The sequence below is a fragment of the Saccopteryx bilineata genome, chromosome 5 (genome assembly GCF_036850765.1).
Source record: "Saccopteryx bilineata isolate mSacBil1 chromosome 5, mSacBil1_pri_phased_curated, whole genome shotgun sequence".
NCBI lineage: Eukaryota > Metazoa > Chordata > Mammalia > Chiroptera > Emballonuridae > Saccopteryx > Saccopteryx bilineata.
In genome coordinates, this window is record NC_089494.1 from 146,939,674 (window position 1) to 146,955,566 (window position 15,893).

Consider the following 15,893-nt stretch of genomic DNA (forward strand, 5'->3'; position numbering starts at 1 on the left):
GTTTACAGCATTTCATAGAAGTGAAATTATTAGATATTTCTCTAATGTGATGATGGCGTGATTCAAAATTTGCATCATCATTTTTCTGAGGGGGGGAAATTGTGGATTGCAAAGTTAAATAGTGGATTATGAAGTTAAGATAATGAATTATAAAGGTCATTTGGACAAAAAAAAAGATTATCCGGCACCATCAAGAAAAGAAACAATGAGAAAGACTAGCTCCACCAGGAGTTACACACAGTATAGTTTCTGTGAGTGAAGCAGTACGATGTTGGTGCACAAATGGAGAGATCAGTGAAATGAAACTGGAAAATTTGAAAACAGGCCAAGTTAATCATACTATATTCATTTATAGTCACTTCAATTACATTATGTTACAGATTCTATAAGGGAGCATCTCACGTCAGTGAGGGAAAGATGGATTGATAAAGCAACTGTAGGGTAAATGTATAAACACATAGAAAAGATAAGAAAGCACCTGTGCCTCATGCCATTCAAATTCCAAATAGATCAGAAGTTCAAATGTAAAAAACTAGTCCATATAAATAATAGAAAATCATGGATAAATTCTTTGTAACCTGGAGGTAAGGAAGATATTTCTAAGATTTGAAATGGAGTAAGGAAAAGGATGAATAAGTGTGATTGTAAAAATATCATAGATTATGTGAGACAAAAAACACTGTAGACAAATTAAAGCACAAATGTCAAACTAGGAAAAAAGAATATTTCCCACATATCAAAGTTTTCCTATTATACAAGGAAATTTGGAAGGTACAGAAAAAAAGACCAACAACTCAATAGAAAATGGAAAAACAGATAAGAATGAACATTCAGAAAACAAGAAATTTAAATGTGCCTTGAATATGTTTAAAAAATAATGAATACTCGGGAGTGACGTCACGGAAATGGCGCCGTGAGAAGCGCGTCCGACAGCTCTCCCCTAAATCACAACAAATTTATCAACTAGAAACAGAAAAATTTATCTTCGGAGCATTCCGGAGTTCCACACAAACTGAAAGCAAAAGGACTGTTATCACTTGAATCTGAGAGACGAGGGTGTGGAGGAAGCTACCGCAGGGACGCTCATTCAAGCAGCGAGGGAGTGCGCCTGTGGTGAGTCAGCCCATATACTTGGGAACCGCGAGCCGCCGCGAGCGGCTGCTGCCGCGAGCCACCGCGAGCGGCCGCCGCGAACCGCCACCGCGAGCGGCTGCCACGAGCAGCCGCGCGCGCCCGGTCCGGTTGAGCACCGCTGACGTTCCCAGCGGCCCGCACACTGCGAGTGGGGGTCGCCGGCCACCGGTGCCCAGAGCCCCCCATTCGCGCGCGTGCTTTGGGCATTCCACGCGCCCAGGGCGCCCTGCTGGCCCGCACACCCAGGGGGCTCCATTATCCTGCGCCTGGTGCGGTCCAGCCGCCAGCGGCTGGGCGAGCGGGAGAGGCTTGGGAGATTCTCTCTGTGGGCGGGGCACCTCACCCAGCCATTCAAGCTAACAATCAAGCGTTGGGGGAGGGGCGCGCGCAGGCAGCCTAAAATACCTTCGGAAGCACAGCTGCGACCCAATCACTGAAATTAGCTTAACCCATAAAATCTGTGCACCCTCGGTTCTAATTGATAAGATCTCTCTCAGTTCAGCGATCCAAGACAAGAGGCGTGATATTTTTTAAGTGCCTCTCGCTAAAGGGGCGGGGGCAACTTCTGATTGATAGAGCCTCCATATTCAGGGATAAACGCTAACAAGAAGGACTTGGCAGATAACAAGGTCTATACTACACTAGTCGTAAGCAGAGACTAGTGCCTCTTCTTCCCTGCAAAAACCGGCTACAAAGTGTGGAAAGCCTGGGTTGAGAGGTCCAACTAAATGATAGGCGCTGAACAGTCACCTTGACAACAATTGACTCCCACCCTCGCCTGGTTACACTGGAGGCCATGACTCTCAGAGCCTTTCCCAAAGCCTTGCACTGAGTGGGGATAGAGTGGGGATTTCCCAGCTCTTTGAGCCTCTTACTCCCCAGGCAGAAGCAGTTGCAGCCTTATAGCTGGATCACCAGGCTGCTAATTCAGGAAGGGGGGACTAGGAGAGAGACTCCAGGAAAGCAAACTCTCTCAACGTTGGACCCTGCAAACGCCAACAAGCCTTTACTTCCAGCAAGACTAAAGCCAATTATATGACATTGCCATAGAATCCCATCAACTGCAAATCCCTACCTAAGAGTGACACAGGGGCAGAGCCTGGGGTACAGAGTCACCGACTAGGAAGAGGGAGAGAAAAGAAAAAGGAAGAAGTTAACCTCTCAAAATCAAGAAAAACCCACAGACTTTACAACTTGATCCACTAATTTTTTTTTGTTGTTGTTGTTGTTTGTTTCTTCTATCTTTTTGCCTTTATTTCCTCCACCTCGGTCCTTCTATTCTCTGCCCATCTTATGCTTCCCCTTTCTTGAACTACACTACCCATGAGTGTTGCATTTTATTTTTCTTCTTCATCCTCACCCTCCTTTAAGGTTATACTCCAAAACACTTAACTCTCACTCTCTCCTCTTTTGTTTTTTTTTTGGTTTTTTTTGTCTTGCTTTATTTTGTTTTTTTCTCCTCCTATTTTATTTCTTCCTTCGTTTTTCTCTTTTTCTTATTTTTTCCTTTCTATTCATTTTTTCTTTTCTCATTTTACTTTCCTCCCATATAATCCTCAATCACGAACAAATTAGTTAATTTGGGACTCAAGGCTTTTTTTTGGCTTTATTTCTCTTTTTTGCTTTTGTTTTTTTTTTTCTCTTGTTTGTTTATTTTTGTGGCATTTTGGGTCCTCCCAACCCAAGGTCTCCATTGTATTTAGTCTTCGCTCCACTTAATACAACAGATTTTTACTTATTATTTTTATTTTTTCTTCTTTATTATTCTTTTTTGGTCCTTTTTTCTGATTCCCTCTTATCCCTCTCATTATATCTCTTAGTTGACCATCACTTACAAGCAAATCATCTTATGCTTGTCTAAGATTTTCTTCCTTTTTTTTTTTTTTTTTTTTTTTGCATTTAGTAGGTCCCTACTCCCTTTTTTTTGCCCCTTGAACTATTCACCCCAAATCAGGCCCTCCATTATAGGCACGATATTTCCCTGAGGAGGGGAGAGGAGGGAAAGAGAAGAGAGAAAAAAAGAGGGAAATAATAAATTATTACTGTTTTTTTTTTGTGGGGTGTTTTACCCTTTTTTTTTTTCTTTTTACTCTTTATTAATTCTAATTAGTGCTATCAATAAGACCACCCTCAGATGCCGATAAAAAAGAGGAAATCGAATATTATGGATACAAAAGAAAGAGAGGTAACACAAATAGATGTGGAAAAATCTATGGAGAAAAGACTGAACATATTGGAAGCCTTGGAGCTAAATGACAGAGAATTTAAAATAGAAATCTTAAAAATACTCAGAGATATACAAGAAAACACAGAAAGGCAATATAGGGAGATCAGAAAACAACTCAATGAACACAAAGAATATATTACCAAGGAAATTGAAACTATAAAAACAAATCAAACAGAAATGAAAAACTCAATTCACGAGCTGAAAAACGAGGTAACAAGCTTAGCTAACAGAACAGCCCAGATTGAAGATAGGATTAGTGAAATAGAAGACAAACAACTTGAGGCACAACAGAGAGAAGAAGAAAGAAACTCAAAAATAATAAAAAATGAGAAAGCCCTACAGGAACTGTCTGACTCCATCAGAAAGAATAACATAAGAATAATAGGTATATCAGAGGGAGAAGAGAAAGAAAATGGAATGGAGAATATACTCAAACAAATAATAGATGAACTTCCCAAGCCTGTGGAAGGAACTAAAGCCTCAAATTCAAGAAGCAAACAGAACACCAAGTTTTCTTAACCCCAACAAACCCACTCCAAGGCACATCATAATAAAGATGACACAAACCAATGACAAAGAAAAAATTCTCAAGGCAGCCAGGGAAAAGAAGAGTACAACATATAAAGGAAGGCCTATTAGATTATCATCAGATTTCTCAGCAGAAACTCTACAAGCTAGAAGAGAGTGGACCCCAATATTTAAAGCCCTGAAAGAGAGGAACTTTCAGCCAAGAATACTATACCCATCAAAGCTATCCTTCAAGTATGAAGGAGATATAAAAACATTCATAAATACAGAAAAGATGAGAGAATTTATCAACAGAAAGCCCCCACTCCAGGAAATACTAAGGGGGGTTTTCCAACCAGATTCAAAGAACAAAAGAAAACAACACCACAAGTAACAGCTCCACCAAGAACACAATAAAACAAAACTTAAACTGTGACAACAAAGGAAAAAAAGGGGGGAGAGGATGGAGATTAACAGTAGCAAAGGATGATGAAGTGCAGAAATACTTATAAGATAGGGTACTACAATGAATATGGTAGGTACCCTTTTCATTACTTAATGGTAACCACCCTTAAAAAAACCACCACAAAAACACTTGACTTAAAAAAGGTAGCAACAGAGGAAAGAAGTATGGAACACAAACAAACAAAAACAAATGATAGAAAAACAAAAGAGAAGAATCAAACTAGATACAAAACTAACAGAAAGCAATTTATAAAATGGCAGTAGGGAACCCACAAGTGTCAATAATTACACTAAATGTAAATGGATTAAACTTACCAATAAAAAGACACAGAGTAGCAGAATGGATTAAAAAAGAAAATCCAACTATATGCTGCCTACAAGAAACACATCTAAGCAACAAGGATAAAAACAAATTCAAAGTGAAAGGCTGGAAAACAATACTCCAAGCAAACAACACCCAAAAAAAAGCAGGTGTAGCAATACTCATATCTAATAATGCTGACTACAAGACAGAAAAAGTACTCAGAGACAAAAATGGTCATTTCATAATGATTAAGGGGAAGTTGAATCAAGAAGACATAACAATCCTTAATATATATGCACCAAACCAAGGAGCACCAAAATATATAAGACAGCTACTTATTGACCTTAAAACAAAAACTAACAAAAATACAATCATACTTCGAGACCTCAATACACCGCTGACGGCTCTAGATCGGTCATCCAAACAGAGAATCAATAAAGATATAGTGGCCTTAAACGAAATACTAGAACACCTGGATATGATAGACATCTACAGGACACTTCATCCCAAAGCGACAGAGTATACATTTTTCTCTAGTGTACATGGAACATTCTCAAGAATTGACCATATGTTGGGCCACAAAGACAATATCAGCAAATTTAGAAAAATTGAAATTGTACCAAGCATATTTTCTGATCATAAAGCCTTGAAACTAGAATTCAACTGCAAAAAAGAGGGGGAAAAACCCACAAAAATGTGGAAACTAAACAACATACTTCTAAAAAATGAATGGGTCAAAGAAGAAATAAGCGCAGAAATCAAAAGATATATACAGACAAATGAAAATGAAAATACGACATATCAGAATCTCTGGGATGCAGCAAAAGCAGTAATAAGAGGAAAGTTCATATCACTTCAGGCCTATATGAATAAACAAGAGAGAGCCGAAGTAAACCACTTAACTTCACACCTTAAGGAACTAGAAAAAGAAGAACAAAGACAACCCAAAACCAGCCGAAGAAAGGAGATAATAAAAATCAGAGCAGAAATAAATGAAATAGAGAACAGAAAAACTATAGAAAAAATCAATAAAACAAGGAGCTGGTTCTTTGAAAAGATCAACAAAATTGACAAACCCTTGGCAAGACTCACCAAGGAAAAAAGACACAGGACTCAAATAAATAAAATCCAAAATGAAAGAGGAGAGATCACCAGAGACATCATAGAAATACAAAGAATTATTGTAGAATACTATGAAAAATTATATGCCACCAAATACAACAATCTAGAAGAAATGGATAAATTCCTAGAACAATACAACCTTCCTAGACTGAGTCATGAAGAAGCAGAAAGCCTAAACAGACCAATCAGCAGGGAGGAAATAGAAAAAACTATTAAAAATCTCCCCAAAAATAAAAGTCCAGGCCCAGACGGTTATACTAGTGAATTCTATCAAACATTCAAAGAAGACTTGGTTCCTATTCTACTCAAAGTCTTCCAAAAAATTGAAGAAGAAGCAATACTTCCAAACACATTTTATGAGGCCAACATAACCCTCATACCAAAACCTGGCAAGGATGGCACAAAGAAAGAAAACTACAGACCAATATCTCTAATGAATACAGATGCTAAAATACTAAACAAAATACTGGCAAACCGAATACAACAACATATTAAAAAAATAATACATCATGATCAAGTGGGATTCATTCCAGAATCTCAAGGATGGTTCAACATACGCAAAACGGTTAACGTAATACACCATATCAACAAAACAAAGAACAAAAACCACATGATCTTATCAATAGATGCAGAAAAGGCTTTTGATAAAATACAACACAATTTTATGTTTAAGACTCTCAACAAAATGGGTATAGAAGGAAAATATCTCAACATGATAAAGGCCATATATGATAAACCATCAGCCAACATCCTATTAAACGGCATAAAACTGAGGACTTTCTACCTTAAATCAGGAACAAGACAGGGTTGTCCACTCTCTCCACTCTTATTCAACGTGGTGCTAGAAGTTCTGGCCAGAGCAATCAGACAAGACAAAGAAATAAAAGGCATCCATATCGGAAAAGAAGAAGTAAAGCTATCACTTTTTGCTGATGATATGATCCTATACATCGAAAACCCGAAGGACTCCACAAAAAGATTATTAGAAACAATAAACCAATACAGTAAGGTCGCAGGATACAAAATTAACATACAAAAGTCCATAGCCTTTCTATATGCCAACAATGAAATATTAGAAAACGAACTCAAAAAAATAATCCCCTTCACGATTGCAACAAAAAAAATAAAATACCTAGGAATAAACATAACAAAGAACGCAAAGGACCTATATAATGAAAATTACAAAGCATTGTTAAGGGAAATCGAAAAAGATACAATGAGATGGAAAAATATTCCTTGTTCTTGGATAGGAAGAATAAATATAATCAAAATGGCCATATTACCCAAAGCAATATACAAATTGAATGCAATTCCCATCAAAATCCCTATGAGATTTTTTAAAGAAATGGAACAAAAAATCATCAGATTTATATGGAACTATAAAAAACCCCGAATAGCCAAAACAATCCTAAGGAAAAAGAATGAAGCTGGGGGCATTACAATACCTGACTTTAAACTATATTATAGGGCCACGATAATCAAAACAGCATGGTATTGGCAAAAAAATAGACACTCAGACCAATGGAACAGAATAGAAAGCCCAGAAATAAAACCACATATATATGGTCAAATAATCTTTGATAAAGGGGCCAACAACACACAATGGAGAAAAGAAAGCCTCTTCAACAAATGGTGTTGGGAAAACTGGAAAGCCACATGCAAAAGAATGAAACTCGACTACAGCCTGTCCCCGTGTACTAAAATTAATTCAAAATGGATCAAAGACCTAAATATAAGACCTGAAACAATAAAGTACATAGAAGAAGACATAGGTACTAAAATCATGGACCTGGGTTTTAAAGAACATTTTATGAACTTGACTCCAATGGCAAGAGAAGTGAAGGCAAAGATAAATGAATGGGACTACATCAGAATTAAAAGTTTTTGCTCAGCAAGAGAAACTGATATCAAAATAAACAGACAGCCAACTATATGGGAACTGATATTTTCAAACGACAGCTCAGATAAGGGCCTAATATCCAAAATTTACAAAGAACTCATAAAACTCAACAACAAACAAACAAACAATCCAATAAAAAAATGGGAAGAGGACATGAACAGACACTTCTCCCAGGAAGAGATACAAATGGCCAACAGATATATGAAAAGATGCTCAGCTTCATTAGTTATTAGAGAAATGCAAATCAAAACTACAATGAGATACCACCTCACTCCTGTTAGATTAGCTATTATCAACAAGACAGGTAATAGCAAATGTTGGAGAGGCTGTGAAGAAAAAGGAACCCTCATTCACTGTTGGTGGGACTGTAAAGTAGTACAACCATTATGGAGGAAAGTATGGTGGTTCCCCAAAAAACTGCAAATAGAACTACCTTATGACCCAGCAATCCCTCTACTGAGTATATACCCCAAAACCTCAGAAACATTGATACGTGAAGACACATGTAGCCCCATGTTCATTGCAGCACTGTTCACAGTGGCCAAGACATGGAAACAACCAAAAAGCCCTTCAATAGAAGACTGGATAAAGAAGATGTGGCACATATACACTATGGAATACTACTCAGCCATAAGAAATGATGACATCAGATCATTTATAGCAAAATGGTGGGATCTTGATAACATTATAAGGAGTGAAATAAGTAAATCAGAAAAAAACAAGAACTACATGATTCCATACATTGGTGGAACATAAAAATGAGACTAAGAGACATGGACAAGAGTGTGGTGGTTACCAAGGGTGGGGGGGGGAGCGAGGACATGGGAGGGAGGGAGGGAGAGAGTTAGGGGGAGGGGGAGGGGCACAGAGAACTAGATAGAGGGTGACGGAGGACAATCTGACTTTGGGCGAGGGGTTTGCAACATAATTTGATGACAAAATAACCTAGACATGTTTTCTTTGAATATATGTACCCTGATTTATTAATGTCATCCCATTTCCATTAATAAAAATTTATTAAAAAAAATAATAATAATGAATACTCATAATAGAGAAAAATAAATCAAAACAAAAGTAAAATAACTAAATAAAATAAATTAAAATTACACCTTTATTTCTGAGGCAAGATATTACTTCTCACCTCCAAGTTTGAAAAATCCAAATATTCACTGGCATCATGGAAAAGGTGTGGGGGGAGTAGGTCCCCTCCTGCATAGCTGGTGAGAATGGAACAAGAGTCCAGACCCTACAGAAAAGTTAGCAATATCTCGCAAAAGTACACATGCATTTTCCCTTTGGTTATCAATCACCAATATTAGGATTCATCCCTAAACTACAGTGAAAAAATATATAGAAAAAAATGATGTATAAGGCTATCTTTTGCATTATTATCTGTAATAGCAAAAGACCAGAGACCTATCAAATGGCCGTCGGTAGGGACCGGTAGAATACTGAAGGCAAGTTCACAAAGGAAGTGTTGTCCTACTGCGAACAGGGGGGAGATGTATCTCTCTGTACCTGTACGGGAACAGCCCCAGGACATGTCATCAAATGAAAACAACAAAGTGAAGGAAACAATGGAGAGGTTACCTACTGATTCTAGGTCTAGGCAGGAAATGTTTAAGTGGAGCCTACACTCTCTTGTCAACTAGAAAGATAGGATAAGTTCTTGATAATTACTAGAATATTGTCAAAAGGACTTAAGAGCCAACTTCAAGAGAATCCAGCTGATCAAAGATGGGACAATTTGAGCATCGATAATAATTCCTAATGAATGGAAATGTATTAAATGTGTTCACAACAATGCCTTCTTCTTCAAAGTTGTCAATAGCTCCCTTTGGAGTCTGCTAGGACTCTGACGTTGACAATGGAGGGCAAGAATCAAGCATTTATCTTGTCTTTCTTATATGACTGTACCTCATGGAAATGAGAGGATGGTCAGGGGAATTATGTTTACATAGGATTATTTCATCTAATAAATGAAGAAAGAAGGATAGAATTTGAGTGTCATCATTTGTGACCTCTAATGAAACTAAGGCAATCATCATGTCAATTAATGTCACAGACAGGCAAACAAACATGATGTGCCTTCTGTTGGAAGTTTACAGCAGCACCAACAAAGTATTCTCACCAAAACACAGTCAGACCTGAGTGATCAAGCTTCTCCTTAAATATAAATTCACACAAAACACTGGAACTAGCGGAGCAGGTGAAATGACACACTGAGGTTGTCATCGTCAACATGAACACAGACCGATTCTGTTGGACAATAATAGACTTCCCCTTTCTTACACAGGGGATTTCCCAGAAAGAGACAGGAAAGTTTAGAAACCTATATATTAATTTAAATTTGGTATCAAACAATTATGATTTATGGATCTTACTTGAATCCAAGGTCACACAATTTTTTAAATTATGAGACAATCGATGAAAACTGAACACAACTGGTAATTTTTCATAAAAAATCTAGTTGCTTTTTGGAGACTGATTATGCTAATATTTTTTAAAAGGTTTCAACTATTTACTGACAAATAGAAACAATGTCTGATATCTGCTTCAAAATAATGTGGACTGCAGGGAGTAGAGAGTATATAGACGAAACAAGATTGGCATCACTTGATCATGTTGAAGCTTGGTCTAAGTACACAGAAGTTCCTTGTATTATTTTTTTTTATCTTAGAGTTAGTTAAAATTTTTCCACAATAAAAAATTTAATCTCTGTGTAGTATAAATACTAAATATTCCATACCAAGCACTCTGATAAATTTTTTTATATTATTTCATTTGCTCTCTTAAAAAAGCCTGCAAGGAAGCTAATTTTATTTTTCTAATGTTTTAAATAAGGACATTGATGTGGCCCAAAGGTGCTGAGACACTTGCCCAAGGTCACAGTGCTAACAAGTACCAGGCAGAACAGGCATCCCATTAAAAGTCTGTCTGACCAGCACACCTCTCCTAATCACTGCACACAACACCTCTTCCAGGTGTTTCCTCAGGCCCATGAGTCTAAAATCCCATCGAAGCAGAGATAGATCAAGAGAGGGCAGGGAAGAGGGTCCACACTCTTGCTGAGTGAAGGACCGGTAGGAAGCCTATACCTAGGGAGTTCACAGGAGGGTTTCTCATGCGCTGTTTCTCCAGAATGGCCAGTCCTCCCCCGGGGCACCCCCTCTCCACCTTATATGTCATACTACTGCGGTCACAGTCTCTCTGCTAAATCATGGAAAGGATTCAGCAAACCGCATTCTAGATGTCCTCTGCCATCAGAGCTAAGGGTACCCCCTGGAGAGTCCCTGCTCACACTGGGATCTGGCTTCTTCTTCAGTCAGAAGAGGGGTTTAGACTGGGTACTCTCTAAACCAGGAGTTGGGAACCTATGGCTCGCGAGCCAGATGTGGCTCTTGATGGCTGCATCTGGCTCTCAGACAAATCTTTAATAAAAAAATAATAACGTTAAAAATATAAAACATTCTCATGTATTACAATCCATTCATTTCCTACTGCTCATGTTCATGGTTGCAGGTGGCTGGAGCCAATCACAGCTGTCCTCCAGGACAACACCAAATTTTTATTGGATAATGCGTAATGTACACGGGTCATTGTATGGTTCTCACGAAATTACATTTTAAAATATGTGGCGTTCATGGCTCTCTCAGTCAAAAAGTTTCCCGACCCCTGCTCTAAACAGTCAAGCTCTGAAGACCCACCTTGTGGACACTAATTTCCTACTGAGGGAGAAGGAAGGTTTCTCAGGCAGCTCTCAGTCTGTCACAAGCACAGATGAGTGAAGATTCACCAGTCAGCACAAATTTATCCTGTTAAATATGAGCCCTATGGCATTGTGCTAAAAAGTCTCCATACTCCCCTCCTCACCCTACACCACCCTGGCAGCATCTTCTGCTGTGCTGCGGGCCAGTCCCTGGTCCCTTCCCAGACCCGATGCACCCCCTGCTCACTCCCCGGGCCTCCTGCCCTCACAGCTCTGTCCTCAAGGCCCCTCTCAGCCAGGCTCATCGTCTGTTGAACAGGTTGACCAGCTCTCAGGTTTTCTCCAAAGTAGCCCTCTGAGCTGGTGCTTATGCTTTAACTGTGAGGGAGGGGACAGAAATATTGCCCCATAACCTGCTGGCTACTTCAGTTTTACCAAGTTGAAACCTTTTCCTCCGTGTGCCCGCTCTGGCACCGAAATTTCCATAGCTACGGTCGGTGTTTTGGGTTATATGGTAGATCCAAAAAGCCCTTATTGAATGAACTAAGTCTTGTGCAGAAAGCCAGACACTTTCTGGGCATGTTCCCAGGTGCAGTGGGAGACCGCAGGGGATTCTGAGAGGAGAGAGTTGGGCCTGTGACTTTGTGTAACCTCAGGGTGCTTGCTAGTGATTATATTATATGGGATTTGATTGTGGTCTTTCAGGAGGGTCTCAAGTTACTGGTTTAGACATTAACAAAACTCAAGTATGAATCCAAAGGCATCTAAATTATTGATATCCAGGGTAAAAGAGGAAGAGGAGGCTGGAGAAAAGTCTTCCAGTGATCACACAGCTTCTCCGGGTATTCCCACAGGGCTCTTGCAAGCTTGGAAGTCGGCATGACCGACAAGGCAGCACACACCCTTCCCTCCCACCCTCCTACTGTCTCCCAGCACAGGCCAGACAGGCAGCTTATCCAAGATTTACCCAGCGGCTGGATCAACAGGCTCTCGAGACTTTTCAGGTGAGAGGCAGGCTGTCACAGTGGTCACAGTTGACATGATGTTCTAGTTTTCTGTTGGATCATCATAAAAATATTGAATGTATTATACATTTTGGTTCACTAGATTGAGAAATCTGATCAGTCAGTGCTTAAGCTTGAGAGTAGATACTAAAAGGACCAGATGTGGCAGGAAGCTGTGGACAGTAGGGTGAGCATCCATGGACAGAAGCAGCTAGCTTTGGAAATGATGGTGTTAATGACCATATCATAGGACCAATTATTGGTGTTAATGATGTGGTTACTTTAATGGCCCGAGGTAACAGTTTTCCGACTTCCAATGAAGACAGGTCAGGACCAGCTATGTAATTTGCAAGGTCTGGCACAAAAGAAAAGTACCCAGTCCTTTGTTCAAAACTCATGGAGCATTTCAAGATGACATTACGGAGCATTAAACCATGTGAGGGTCCCTCTGAGTACTGGGCCCTGTGCTGTCCTACAAGTCAACCCCTGGAAGCTCATCCTGACAGGATGCACACATATGCATTGAGAGCAGAGCCAGAGCCACATCCCCTGCTCATCAATGACTATGTGGAGATCTGCGGAGACATGGCATTCTCCTATCGTCTGCTAGTACAACATATATGCATTTGGTGGGAAGCCAAGGACTCCAGACAAAGATAGCAATCTGGAAGACAATGGCAGCCAGCACCTAGGTCTCCATTTACCAGTGTGGCATTCACCTCCACTATGGAACAGAAAGGGGAAACTAAACTGTACAAATCCCAGTGCTCCGCAGGAAGGACGATGAGGAGAGCCAGCATGGTAGCCCACGTCAAATCTGAAACCACCGCCAGGGTTTCCACTCCAGACAGCATTGTGGGGAGCCCTCAGACATTGCTAGTGGAACAGTCATAACTGGTGATTTTTAAAATTAAAGTCTCTAAACTTTGCTCTTAGGTCATATAACAAATGAAAAAATATTAATTTTTTAATCTACTAAAACTTAGTAAGAAGAGTGGGAGTCTGTGGTATGTAAGCCATGACTTCCTTCCTCCCTCCCCAACTCTACTCTGGGCAGGTGTGCTCAGGAAGATGGGGCTCCCTCTCCCCTCAGCTACTCATCAGGAATATGGCACCTTACCCATAGGGGCAGGCTGGCAGCAATTCTCACCCCTCCAGTCTGAGTTGCAGGACTCACCAAGTGAGTACAGCCAGCAGCACCCTAGTCCTTCTCTACCCACAGAGGCTCTGTCCCAGAGACAACGGGCTCCTGGGACCCCAACTGAAAACTAGAAGAACATCTTTGCATTTGCAATTAGACCATGAGGGCATTTTATAAGTGAAGTATGTCACACAGAGAATAACAAAGACTATATGAAATCACTTTTTATGTGAAATTTTAAAAATCCAAATTCACAGAACTGGAGAGTAGATGGTGGTTACTAGGGGCTAGCAGTTGGGGGGCATGGGTAGATGTTGGTCACACAGTATAACCTTCCAGTTAGAGATAGATGCGTTCTGAGGCTGGAATGCTTTCTCCTCTAATGACATTAGAGCCCCTGCTGGGGACAAGTTGTTGGTGTCACAGGGACCTTCGGAAAACATCACCATTGTCCACAGCAGGCTCTGGCAGTGGAAACTCTGCATCCCCATGGCCTCAGTGCCAATGTCCCTGTCTCTTTCATTTTCACCCCTGGGTCGCCCCTTCCCCAAGCTTCCTGTGTTCTGAGGTCTGAGAGGCGGGACACTTCCCCATGTACTGGGAGGACCAGCCTGCTGCACTCACAGCCAGAGGACAGCAGTAGGTCAGGGGCTTCTCAGGGCCAGCGTCAAAGCCTGCCACCCATTCTGCAGGACAGATGAGCCCAACGGGAAGGGAGCCCCGGGGAGTAGGAGCTGTGAGGATCAGGAAACACTCAGAGCCTTCCTGACGCTCGCTGAGTTAGCGCCCACATTCTCGTTCTCCTAGGTACCAGGATGGGAGTGAGACCTAGAGAGGGTGACCCCACACGCCCAGGTGGTTGAGGATGGGCTGAGTGGCACACAGAGCAGGGTCAGGAGCAGCGGTGCACACTTCCTCCAGCCGGGATGCCATGCTCTGCTCGGGGCTAACCCTCTCCTGCCCTACCCCCCCTGACCAGGAAGGAAGGTGTCTGCCCGCTCTCCTGTAGGGACCAAAGCACGCTGGGAAAGGTGCCAAACAGTCCCCACCTGTATATGCGGTACAGGCAAAGATAAATCTGAGAACACATAAGCAAGTCTAACCTCAGAACAAGTTACAAAGTGCAAGTTCTGTGCATCTGGGCTGAACCGCCCGAAACGCTCCACTCCCTTCCGAGTGTCCACAAAGCAGCCTGCAGGAGAAGGTGAAGGCCATGAACGTGGTCTTCAAACCCTTGCCCCACCAGTGCCCTGACACATCTGCTCTCCAATGCAAGCTGCCCAGGGCTGTGTGGGCGGCTCAGCCCTCTGAGTTTTGTTCCCTCCTCTGCACGATGACGGGTTGGACTAGGAAAAATTACTCAGAAACTCAGTTTGCAGACTGAGTGCACCAGAATCATAGGCCACTGGGGGTATGGGGTGCTTATGTTCTAAAAGTACAGGTGTGTGAATGAAAATATCTAAGAAATACACATTTAAAAAAATTCCCAAAGACAGGGAGTTCAGGAAGCCCTGGACAAGGTGCATAAACTCAGTCCCTTGCAGGGTTAAGATACAGGGTGCTACATGTTTTCCATTCTTCAATAATAATGTGTGTTTTGTAACCCCACATCTCAGCTCTCTGGAACTGCAGAACTCTCTAAAGTCCACTCCAAACTCTGTGGGAAGTCCTCAAGGACCCACCCGCGGGGCCCGGGAGTTCCCTGTAGCTTCTCATCTCCACCTTTGACCAGGACTCCTTGCTCTAGCTAAATTCCTGGTCCTTGCTCTGAAGATGTTGCTTTTTCTCCATTTCTGCTCTGATGTTGGTCATAGGCATGTGTTGATTTCTACACACAAACAACTAATCACATAAGGTCCAGGGGCAGGCATGAACATTACTGGAGGCTTGGGGACAGAGGCAGGCAAGTTCCTGCAAAGACACAAACACGTTGGACTGAGGACAAGGCCAGCCTGTCATCTAAGCCCTCTGGCCAGAGAGAAGGTATTCAGCCCACCTCTCCCTGGAAGTACCTTGTGTGGTGCAACAGCACAGAACAGTCACCTGCGGTACCCAGGTAGACGACATGAAGGGGTGGAATCTGGAATGGAAGGTGAAGCACAGGCAGGAATAGAACAGGATGTCAGGGAGGCTGACCCATCACAGATGTGGGAGCACGAGATGGCAGGGAAAGGCCCGGAGTCTGCTCTCTGGGGAGCATATGAGTGTGTGTGTGTGGGGGAGGGGGTCACCGTCCTGAGCCTGGGGAGGCAGACTGAGGATGCTGTGCACTGTGTTCAGGTCTCAGGGAGCACAGAATGTCCGACTGCATGAAGTGATGACTGATTGGGGGAAACCATTGCTTTGGGAAGCTGCAGCTCTGGGGGTGGGACGTCAGGAG